The sequence below is a fragment of the Convolutriloba macropyga genome, chromosome 6 (genome assembly GCF_964194025.1).
Source record: "Convolutriloba macropyga chromosome 6, txConMacr16.3, whole genome shotgun sequence".
In the NCBI taxonomy this organism is placed as follows: Eukaryota; Metazoa; Xenacoelomorpha; order Acoela; family Convolutidae; genus Convolutriloba; species Convolutriloba macropyga.
In genome coordinates, this window is record NC_134473.1 from 26859350 (window position 1) to 26871942 (window position 12593).

The 12593-nt window shown below is 37.8% G+C and overlaps 1 protein-coding gene across 1 annotated transcript in view; it reads right to left on the reverse strand.

Moving 5' to 3' along the window:
* Positions 1-12593, reverse strand: part of LOC142340899 (uncharacterized) — a 40799-nt gene that overhangs the window by 1121 nt on the left and 27085 nt on the right. The gene's annotated exons all lie outside the window — the stretch shown is intronic.

Below are 12593 nucleotides of genomic sequence, written 5' to 3' on the forward strand. Positions count from 1 at the left end.
CACAAAGAAGTTAGTCAGACGGTACCTGTCAGTACCGGTTAAAGTAGTTCACATAAATTTTGCTAACAAAAGTCAAGTAAGTACAGTTAAATAGCTAGTGCAACCAAATGAACTAAAAGGAGTTTAGATATGAGTTTATGAGAGTTTTGTACTGATCATTCAGTTTGATTAGTGCTCATTCCCTGGGGAAGGTGCCACCCGCACCACACACCCCCGCCGATATGAATTTTAAGGTACTTAAAATTTTGGTGGGTTGTAGAAGTCGCTTGCATGTATGCTCGATATCGAGCTATTTGCAGGGGACGTAGCCGGGGTTTCATGTTCTTCCTCGTTTGCTGGGAGGTCGTCTTCTTTTTGTTTGGTCGCTTCGTTTGCTGATATTACCAAGTTGTTATTTGGGGGATTGTCTTTAGTCAGTTCTACTGCCGGTGCGTCCGGGTTGTTTGCGGTGTTGTCTTCGCTGATGTTTATGATGGGAATATCCGCATTGTTTGTGTTTTCAGATGTTGTTGAGTCAAGATATACTATCTCTATTTGTTTAATGGGGGGTTGGATTGGAAAGTCCTCTGCCGAACTGTTGTCGATGCCAGTGTATTCGTGGTTTGGCTGATTCCAAATTTTGTTAACGATTTTATCCATTTTCGGAGTGGATTTCATTATTCCCTGGGGAAATTTTTGCACAGGGGGAGTAGGAACAGGAAGGTTGTTGCGTATTTATTGACTCATTGGTGTCCATCATAAAGTCCTGTGGGTCATATGAGGTGATGGTCTCGAAGGGTTGTGTCCCCGGGGACTCGGGTTCGATGTTGTGGATTTTAACCGTTGGTGAGAACTTGAGTTTAGCTTTATTTACCGACGTGAAACTTTAACTGTCGGAGGAGCTGGAGTAGAGCAGTTTGCGTTCAGCTCTTACTTGTGCCTCCCTTGACTGTTGTAAAGCGGCTGCTTTCGACTTTTGGTCAAAGGTAGTTGAACTCGATGGTTTTGTGAGGCGGGCTTTGGCGTTTTTAAGACATTGTGGTCTTTTTGGGCTCCCTGGGGATTTGTTATTTTGTGGCTGTTGTCGTTGATGCTTTTGGGGTTGTCTTGAAGCGGTTTTCTTAGCAGTGCGCTGGCGTTTGTGGGCTTGTTGATTTCTTTTGGCTAGAGCCACTATTTCCTCATGATCCAGGGGTTGGGTGTCAATGACGCTTTGACTGGACTGGGGCCCGGTTGGTTTTGTGACGTTGTCGTTTGTTGTAGAGGGGTTGTTCGCAGTTGTTTTGCTCTGGCCTCTTGTTGTTTGGCCAGGGCTGCTTTTTCATCTAAACAGAACTTTCTTATTTTTTCTTGGCTGCGTTTATATTCGCCAACTGTTTTACAAGCTACCATGTGTATTAGCCGAGGCTTTGGATCAGGTTCGGATTCACGGGGTTTTGTTTCCGTAACGATGGCAAGGTCGTTTTTTCTTATTACCGTATTTTTTCGATTATCTGTATCTAAAGTTATTGTGTGGGGAGAATAGTTTGTTATGGTACCATCGGCGATGATGTTCCATTGTGGTTTTAATGTTCCCCGGGGTTCCGGTACTTTTCGTGCTAATGTTTTTCGTGCTATGTTTTTTCTATTGTATATTACGGTGGAAGTTTTATCGCCGAAAGTAATTTCTAATCTGTCAGGTATGATCTTACCAGGAACGCGCTTGTGGCTAAGCAGCGGCGCGTTCTCTGAGTCATCTGTGTCACTTGTGGCGGGGTTTGGTTGCGATTGGGCCTTATACTGAATGTCAAGTTCTGGTCCCAGTCCCACATGATTTCCCTGGGGAGCGTTGGTTGTCGTAGCGTGGCTTGATCTGAAGCATATTTGTTTAATTGTTTGTTTGATAGATTTTTGTTTGACGGTTTCGTAATCATATTAGAAAGTTCTGTGTTAGGGAGTCTACCGAAGTGGGCTACAAATGGTTTTATTTTGGTTATTGCGTTTGGAATAAGTCTTATTGATTCTATGATTTTTGCTACTATTGTTGCCAGGTCGGCGGATGACCATAGTGGGTCATGTTCCATTACTGCGATTCTCCTTTTTAGCGTTTGAATTATTCTTTCTACCATTCCTGTTGCTCTATGGTCTCCTGCGGGAGCTAGAATTAGCTTGATATTTTTGTTTTTGCAGAAAAGTTCAAATTCTCTTGCTTTAAAGGCTTGAGCTTGATCACATCTAATGGAACGTGGTATGCCGTGGAATCGGCAATATTCCTCTAAGTAACTTAGTGCTGTTTGTGTGTCGCAATCTTTGAATACCTCTGCGTGGGGGTATCTTGTTAATCGGTCTACTGATACTAAAATATAGTAGTTATGTTTGTGTTCTCTAAAAGGTATTGGTCCCGCAAAGTCTATTTGTATTTCTTCGTTTGGTTCACTTAGCTTAGGTAAAATCCCTAGGGACTTTTTCGGGGCTACTGGTTTAAAGTTTTTACCTTTCTATATGCAGTCCCCACATGATTGTGTTTTAGCTGTAACTTCCCTATGGATCCTAGGGAACCAAACTAAGTCTGCTAGTTGCAGCATTCCAGATTGGCCCGGGTGGGTCTAATGCAGGGAATTGATTACCAGCTGTTTAAGTGAAACTGGTATCATGAGTCTATTATCGTACAACACACAACCGGAGGGTGTTATTGACAGGTCTCTTTTCAGAGAGTAAAAGTATGGGCTGACTTTTTTGAGGGTGTCCCAGTCTTTTTCTCTTATAATTTTAATGATTGGGGCCATTTGTCGGTCCTTTTGTGTTGCTTCTGCAACGAATTCCTCGCCGAAAACCTGGCTGAGGTTTTTTCTATACTGCGGCATGTCCGTGCTATCGGCTAGGGGGTAGATGGGATTTTGGGGGTCTGGTCTTATGACTGTACGTCCTAATCCTTTGTTGTTGTTATCTTCAGTCTGATTGGCGATAGTAATTTTGTCGTTGTTCATTTTGATCTTTTTGTTTGGGGCCCGTTTTCTTTTTTGAATTTTCTGTTTGGGGCCCGTGTTTACTTTTGGTCTTTTTCTGGTGGTAACGTTGATGGTCTGATATCCCTGGGGAAGATGTAATATGTTTTTAGATGGTAATGAATTAATGGAATGTACTTTTGGGGATAATCCCTGGGGTGATTTAATAATGTTTGATTGAAATAGCGGTGTATTTGAAATAAAGATTGAATTGTGTAAATTAGAGTATGATGAATTAGGCTGCTGAAAGTTGGAACGATTAAGGCAAAAAGCGCTGTCGTACTCGCGAGCGTGCTTACTATTATCCGCGCTTACTTGTTTTGCCTGGTATTTGTCTGAATTTGTGCGCGTAGCCGAAATGTATTTCATCGAATTTTGTGTGAGAACGAATTTAAAGTCATTAATTAAGTTGACTATGAATTGTATGTCGTCTGAAGATGGAGGAGGGGGATTATTTTTTGGGTGTCTACTTAGGTAATCTGCAAATCCCATGTTTTCCCCGGGATATGTTCGAGATTAAAGTTGAATGGAAGTAATCTATCTACCCATCTTGTTAGTCTACTTTGATAAGTTTTATTCCCAAGGCTTTCATTGAAGGCAGTTGGCAGAGCTCTATGATCTGTTTGTAATGTGAATTCGGTACCGAATAGATAATGTTTTAAATGTTCGAGCGACCATACTACCGCTAGGAATTCTAGTTCGTTTGTACTGTATCTGGATTCATGTTTATTAAGGAATCTGCTTGCGAATGCAATTGTATGCCATTCGTTGTTGTGTTTTTGTTCGATACAGGTCCCTAATCCTTTTGCGCTAGCGTCGCATTTGACTCGTGTTTGTTTGGTAGTATCGAAATGTTTATTTTCGATTATTTGGTGTATTTTTGATTTAATGTTATTGAATGCTGAACTATGTTCTGCTTTCCAATCTAATTTATTATTTTTGGCTTCGGGGTTTTTCTTTAATAGTGGACGTAGTGGTTCTGAAAGTTTTGCGAGGTTCGGTATAAACTTTGTAAGATGGTGGACGCTCCCTAGGAACGATTGTAAATGTTTTAAGGTTTTCGGGTTGTTGAGTTCTGTAATTGCTTCTGTTTTAGTGATTAGTGGAGTGATTCCACTTGTTGTAATTGTGAAGCCTAGCCATTCTATGATATTTTTTGCAAATTCGCATTTTTGTAGATTAATGGCTAGTCCTTCATTGTCCAATCTCTTTAGAATTTTGTCTAATTCGTTTTAATGTTCTCGAATGGATCCCTTGGTGATTACTAGGATATCATCAAGGAATGAGAATTTGGAATGTATTCTTTCTAGTGTTTTATCGATCGTTTTTTGAAATGTGGCTGGCATATCAGTTAGACCGTAGAAACCATTTAGGAATCTATATGTGCCGGTTGCTTTTCCCCCGAGTATGCTAAAGTTGCAGTGTTTTTCTATGGAGGTGTCTAATGGAATTTGGCTGTAAGCGTATTTGAGGTCTATTTTTGAGAACCAAAATGTCCCTGGGGATTCTTTTCTTTGAGTAATGTATAATGCGACTGCGTCCACTAGGTGGTCAATGCTTTGCATTTGGTATTTGTTTTTATGTATCGCTTTGCTTAGTTTTTTTGAGTCAATTGCTATTTTTACTGACTTATCCTTTTTTACTGTTATTTTTACTGGACTGACGAAAAGGTCGTCGGGACATTTTTCGAGCTTGGAAAATTGTTTGTCTTGTATTAGTTTGTCTAATTCGCGTTCCACTTTTTCGAGTAGGTGGAGAGGTACTCGTCGTCCTTTTTGTTGTATTGGGTTGTGATTTTGTTTCAATATCGATTTTGCTACGTGATTTTTTGATTTTCCTAGTCTAGTACATAAATGTGGATATTTATTATATATCCATTTGATAATGCTTTTCTCCGTTTAAAATGTAGAGATTGAGTTAATTTGGTTACCTGGGGATTTGTTAGGCTTCTGCTGTAGTGAGATTCCAAGTTTCTGTAGAACATCTCTACCCATCAAATTGTGTGTTGTGTGACCTACCACCAGGATTTTACAGTTCTGGGCTGTCCATGAACCAGAATGCAGGGTGATGTTAATCTCTCCATCGATTTTGATATTATTGTTATTGAAACATTTGTATTACGTTTGGCTTGTGTTTTGTTGGAGTTTCACCCCAGGGTTACGTTTCATGATTTCAGTTGCTTGCTCTTTGGTGATGAAGCTCCTTGGGGATCCTGTATCTGCTAACCATTGTATTTTCAATTTGTTTGTTGTTGTTTCCAACCAGATTTCTTTTGGTGTATTTGTATTTTACTCAATGTTGTGTACTTCACTGAACGAGTCGGGTGCTATATGGTTAATATCCGCCCAGTCCTCCGATAGTTCTTTTATGTAGAGTGTAGATTCTGGGTCGACAGATTCTGTCTCTTCCTGTTCGGCTTCTTCCTCGTCAATAAGTTGTTCTTGTATTTGTCTTACTCTAAGTTGATTGTTTTGCCCTGGGGACGTTGTGGTTGAAATCTTTGATTGGTTCTTTTTGCTGGCAGGGGGGGGGGGATTTTGGATCTGCACATTTTGGCAAAATGTCCTGTTTTCTTGCAAATGTAGCAGACAGCTTGTTTAGCTGTGCACTGCTTCATGTGTCCTGCCGTGAATATGCCTCCGCATCTCCAGCATTGTTCGTTTGTTTTGTTTGTTTGTTGGGTGCTTTGCTGTTAAGGTCGTTGATTGGGGCGTGAATTTTTGTTAGAAATTACGTTTACTTGATTGGTCCAATTTGGGGCTGATGTGCGGAGAATTTCTTTCTGGTTCTCCTGTCCTCTCTGTCTTGACAGAGCGAAATTTAGGACTTGTGCCGGGGTACGTACTTCCGAGAGGAGCTCCATCTGGATCGTGATGTTGTTCATCATAGCGATTAAAAAGTCCTTGATGAGGTCTTCCTCTACGTTACCCAGGGCTGCCTTTGATCCTAATTCCCGTAGTCTGCTGAAGAATGTCTCCAGACTTTCGTTTGGATTCTGTTGTACAGTAATCAACTGGAACCTATCAAAGGTTAAATTTCTTGGTCGATTAAAGGTTAATCCTAACTCGTATACGAGTTCGTTTGTGGAGCAGCGGTCAATTATGGTGTGGGGGTTTCTCTGGTGAAATATTCTTGTGGCTTCTGTCCCTAGGGACAAATATGTCAAGCTTTTCACCTTCAAGTCGGCTTCATTCCACGTGTATCTATCATCGGCCCTCTGCTCCGGACTTGCTTGCATCCATTCTCCCAATCCACCTTACGACGTTCGTTTCGTATTTCTCTCTTTCTGTTTTCTTCCTCGCTTGTGTTTTCGACTGTTTCTTCTGATGTAGGCATTATTGGATAAAACAAGTCATTTGCTGTGGGTTTTAGTCTAAGGAGTAAGTCCACGTGCATATTTTCTCTGGCCATTACTGCCATTTTAAACGTGGAAAACCACGTTTACCATTCGTTTGTCGGATTGGCCCCGCTTTCCCAAAAGACGGGTACACCAATCGGTGATTTCATTGATGGCTGCGCCATGTTAAGATTAATTCAAAACGTGTGTCTCAATTCGTTAATTTCTTCTCTATTCACCGAGGGATTCGGTTAATTTTCATTATCCATATATCAGATTCAGTTCAGTTTTTCACAATGCAGAGTTACACAAAGAAGTTAGTCAGACGGTACCTGTCAGTACCGGTTAAATTAGTTCACATAAATTTTGCTAACAAAAGTCAAGTAAGTAAAGTTAAATAGCTAGTGCAACGAAATGAACTAAAAGGAGTTTAGATATGAGTTTATGAGATTTTTGTACTGATCATTCAGTTTGATTAGTGCTCATTCCCTGGGGAAGGTGCCACCCGCACCACAAAAGCAAAAACGTTTCTCTGTCGTTTGCGTTTTATAAATAGATTTTCTAAATTTTTTTAAAAATTGCGTTCATTTATCATTAATCCACATTCTACTTCAAGGAGTGAACCAGTTGATTGTCTTTTGTTGATGTCTTCGATTGTTACAACAAGCGCTGTTGTCTACCTTAGAAGCGATAAAACACAAGCAATGAAATAAAAACGTTGATCGTTATTGGAAAACGCATCCTTTAAACAGATGAGTGCGAGACGCATCTGTCACTGGTGCTCAACTCTTAAACTTTGTACACCGAGACAAATGGTTAAGTTGTCCTCGACTGGAATAGTTCTTTAAAGAAACAAAATGAGTTTGTTGCAAGCCGCATTTCAGAAATAACGGCAAAAAAACCAATTTCATAACTAAAATGATGTTGCGACTAATCTTAACCCAGCCAATCATGGTACTCGTGGTTCAGAATCTAAGGAAAATGAACAAAGTGGATTGAACCGACATATTTTCTCTCTACAAAAGATGAATTGTGCAGACATAAAAACCAAACGCCGAATTGTGCCGCCACAACACAGACAATGTGAAAAATTAACACACTAATATTCGGCTTTAGTAGCTATTAACACATCAATAATCAACACTAATTGCTTTTTTTCGACGTTGAGATAATTTTTGCCAATCTTCGCTGCTTTTTTAAATTTAATCTACAGAGTCAACAATAGCCTTGTAATCAGAATCACTATACCACAGCAGACCTTGAGATATCAAAATCTTACTTGATCTAAATGTCTCAAGGTAACAGTGTTCTGTCCATCATAAAATTGCAAAACTTGGCCATAAATTAGACTCGAAATGCTAAAAACAACGCTTGATAAGTACAGGAGTTTAAGCGCTTGCGAAAGGCTAGTTTTTACTCCCAGTGAATTTGATTGGGCCATAAAGCCCAATTCACTGTAGGCTAAACACCACATTTGCTGTTGGTATCCTGAACATACTCATCTTATCTGTGTATATCAGGGTACAAAATCAACCGAAGCATTTGTAAAGCAAGAACATTACGTAATTGATTCCCGCAAAGCACTCCAAAGTATTAGATACATCAAGACTTTGATGGCAACGCTTCTTATTATCGATTTCTAACTGAACACAAACAGTTTTTTTGTCAACTGCGGATTAGCCTTTTTTGGCCACTTACATATCGATGAGGAATAGGATGTGGTCAAAAAACAATTACGGCCTCAATTATACAATATTAGTAAAGTTAGACGTTTGCAGTTGACCAGGAGGAAAAACTAGACGTTTTTGGCCACTTCCATATTGAAGAGGAAAAGTATGTGGTCATAAAACACTATGGCCTCAATTTTACAATATTAGTAAAGCGAGCTGTTCTTTTGAGACGTGCCCAGATCTGAATACAGACACCTTTTCCAACGCCATCCGCCACTTCAATTTGCACAGATGCTAACCCATCCATTTGTACTTTTACCAACGTTCGCCGATGCCAAGTAAGACCTCAAAAGTGTCTGAAAGATCTGGACAAAGACAAAATTCCCACGAAACGTGCAGCACATAGCACGATAGGGCACTTGAACCCAATTTTTGGCCCCAATTTTGGCGGTTTTTGGGTGCAATCAATTCATAGCGTCAAGCGGACACTCCTTATTATTCTAGGGTCACAAAGATTAACTTTTGACGTGTCCCGCATGATCATAGTCGAAGCAGACGCAAAGATGGAATCCACGTCACTTACAAATGTGTCAGACATTCAGGAAAACATTGAAATCTTGACGCCGAACGGTTCTCTGTTCCAGTGTCTTTACAACACTCTTCCACTCGGTCTTCCAACTCGCGTTAACCAAGCCAGCCAACATGAAGACTTGGAGGAACATTCAACATTTCATCTACAAAATTTGGAGGAGACTTATCCGCGAACACCTACCGAACTTGACGAAAAAAAAACAAAATGTACCAAAAGCATCGTCATTTTAGGTCGTCTGGAAGGTTGTCTGGATGGAAGAGATTGAAGCAACAGAGTAGTTAAAGTAGGAATGGCTTACGGCATCTTCATCTATCCTGCTTCCAGTCTCGTTCATGTTTCTGTCGAGTAGCTACCGTTTGTTTAGACTTTATCTTGCTTCGATTTAGGCAAAGGGTCGCGGTTATTTTTTTAAAATTTGATTTTGCGTTTTCTAATTATACCTGAAAATTGAAACACTATTTATTTGGTTGACTTTTTCTTGTTTTACCCTTTTGTTCCTTTTGCCTCTGTAGAGCATGTTGTTTAAGTAGCCTCAAGATGGAAATCTAAAGAAGTTAAATCTGTTTTACAGCAAAAAACTTGGCGTTATGTTCCACGATGCTATTATATTGCTGCCATAAAACATGGAAAACAAAACCTTGAAATCTGACGGTTCATTGCTAGAAACATGTTTCCGTTATGGTTTTCTAGAGAGAAAGACAACTAGAAGTAACAAGCGAAGGGGACGAGATGAGAATTTCATTTGGTCAGGACTTGATCACAGGTGTCCACATATTCAATGGAAAAATCATTTGGAGTTCATGATTTGAGTCATTGATTTCTTCAATTACTCTAATTGACAATCATAGCAAAAAACTTTCTCTGCCGGTTGGGTCTCATGCAATAGTTATCTTCAATTATTAAGAGTTGCGTATAATTATCTTTGAAAACTGTGTTATTTTATCTGTTAATTAGTTTTATTTTTTTTCGAAATTCATTAACAATTGCTGTTGCCCCAATTGTTTATTCGTCTTAGCACACAGAACTAAAAAAAACTGCTCTCTCAGTTATTCATTATTTGAACTTTATTTCAACCTTAATTTTCTCTTGAATTCGAAAAATTACGTTGAGATTTTTCAGTAGGACCGAAAGACACAAGTGCAATAATTTTTAAATGCTTCTCCAGGAAAGCACAGAATAGTCTTTTCGATTTGTTTTAAAACACGTTTATGCGATCGTTTGCTTACGGTTATCTGTAGAACAAAATTTCATCTTTATATTAGATTTTGAATTTGCTTGAAAATGGCCTGCCTTTTCGCGTTTTTCTATTTTATAAATCATTCAGCTTTTTCCGAATGATTTCTATGTTCCATTCAATAAGCTATATTTGATACCTTTACTCATCAAAGAATTATTTCAGAGCAATAGTATTCCATATTGACATCTATAAGACTTAGGTTGATGAGAGATAGGGACAATTTTTGCGACACAAATTTTCCACGGTATGTCAACGCTAAGTACGCCGACTTGTTCTACTTTTTGAAATTTATTCTTTTTTAGCTGTTCGTTTCATACACTTGAGCTCTGTTTGTGCAACTCCATTCGGGGTTTCTGTCTCATGCAATGGTTCCTCGGGTAAGGGTAAAATTAAAGTAGTGGCAGGATCTTTCAAAAGTTTATGAAATTGATTTTTGCTTGTCCAGCACATGGGCATCTTCAATTATAGTCTCCATCTTTCACGATGTTGTGTGAGATCTGATTTGGGCTTCTCTCAAAGTGGTTCAATTCTGAATTCTCTGGTCTTTGAGTGCTGAAGGCGCCAAGTCATTTACGAAATTATTAGTCTAGCGCAATAACGCCTCAAATGTTGATCTACTTTAGCATTGATAATCGGGAGCAAATCAAAAATTATAATGATCAGCGACGATCCGTTACTTGCTTTAACTTAATTTACGAAGCTAGGGCCAAATCAAACTATTCAACTACAAAGGGAAATCAGAGACAACAAATTTCAAATGTTGATAACAAAGATATGAACAAAAAAAACTTGAGCACGATCAAGTCACAGAAATCAGGCTATAATTTTAAGGCAAAGAAAAGAACAATTAAAGTTTTTAGGAAAAAAGTATATCTGTAATAATTATCAATTGCTGTAAAATACATCAAGGTCATTTTAATGTACCAAAATTAACGCTTTTTAAGCTACACTTTTAAGTTAAATAGTTGTTAGACATTATGTTTCCTGTCTCAGTTCACAACTTTCAGAAATTTCCATTGGTTCTATTGGTTTTCATTTTACTGTTTTTTTGCCTACTAAAATTTGTTTTTTAAGAAGTGTGCGTGTGTTCACTGAGAGCATCTCAAAATATTTTTTAACTTGTGTTTTTTGATGTGTGTGTTGTCTTTGATTGAAAAAATCAACGAACGCTTATTATCAATTTGCCATTAAGAAAATAAAATTTCCGTTACCAGGTTCTTTGGTAGGATTTTTTGAATGCAACCTGTTCATCATTTGATTTCGTTTTTGATTTTCGTTTTTTACAGGGAGTTATCGAGGTTTAAACTTTTCAGAAAATAGAATGAAATCCGGTGATTTTATTCACATTTTCTGGAATTTTCGCCAACTTTCGTCTAAAAGTTCGCCAATTTCGAAATTGTTTATTGATTTTATTGTTGAAGACAAAAAATATTCTTGGCTATTTTTTTGTCAAAAATTCTAGCTAAATATTTCAAAATTCAAAGTTGTTCATCAAAAACAGCACGCAATAAGTTTCTTTAGTCGACTTTGATTAAATTTGCAGGAAGTACACACCCAAACACCACTATCACATTTTTGTAGACTCAAAAGAGGGCTATTTCAACTTCAACTTCCGATGCTAGAGCTCCGTTATTCAAATTTTGCCTTTTTTGCTAACTTTACCTGTTGATTATCAAAAACGCGGCATTTATTTTTGATTTTTTGACTAACAAAATATCTATATCTATAACACTCGAAAAATAAAGTGTTCTTAATGGAGGAACAGAATTAGCAGGGCTAGTTTTGGACCAATCTTGGACTGTTAAATTCCAAAAATAATTCGGATTGTAATCAGTCGGTCTTTTTATATGAAAAAAATCTGTCTTTTTTTCATTTTATTTAACAAAAGAAAGTTTCAATTCCAAGCTCAGTATTTATAGGTCCAATTGACTTCCTATTTGAACCCAAATTAGTTTGTCTGGGTTATTACTTGAAATCTTATGGTCGTTTGACTTTTATTTGGTTTTTAAATAAGCAAGGCGGTTCGTTAATGTGCGTTTGCACATGATGTTCCGACCAAAGCTCATCTACATCTTTGACTTAATTGTCAATCAAACGAAGAGATAACAAAAATAGACGTTTGAGATTAAAACAATCGTTACACAAACTATCTACTATTGGATTTCATAATGCCATGCCTCATTAAAACGCCAACGAGATCTAACATTAAAGAGACAACGAGACAAAAAAAAACAAACAACAAAATTATCAATAACAAAAAATTCACTGCAAAAACTGAATATCTAAATTTAAAAGCATCTAGTAACAACGTCAACATGCAATAAAAAAGCCTTAACTACACAAATTTACTTTTTCATGACTCTACAATAGATGGAAAGTTTCCTTGATGAGACTAGGTAACAAGTCGACAAAGAGAACGAACAGTGAGGCAAAATTCAAAAATTAGTCAACATTTTTAAACAAAGAAATTTCAAAAGTCTTAAAAATCATTAGCCGTTAACTAAGTGACAAATTACCAAAAAGTCATTACAAAACCCAAAGGACCTGTCTTTAGATAGACTAAGCCATAGAAACGAACTAAAGAAAAACTCAAAAAATTTTTAACGATTTGCGAAAACGAAATATTGTTATCATTAAAATCTTTAGCTATTATCTGAATTTTATGTAGAATTAATTGAATTGTTGTTTCTTTCAATTCAGTTGAAGAATTTATACTGAGAGATTAAATAAGTTTACTTGGGCAACATTTGAAAACCATTGGGATCTGTTATTAAGCGATTGTGTTGAAAAAAGA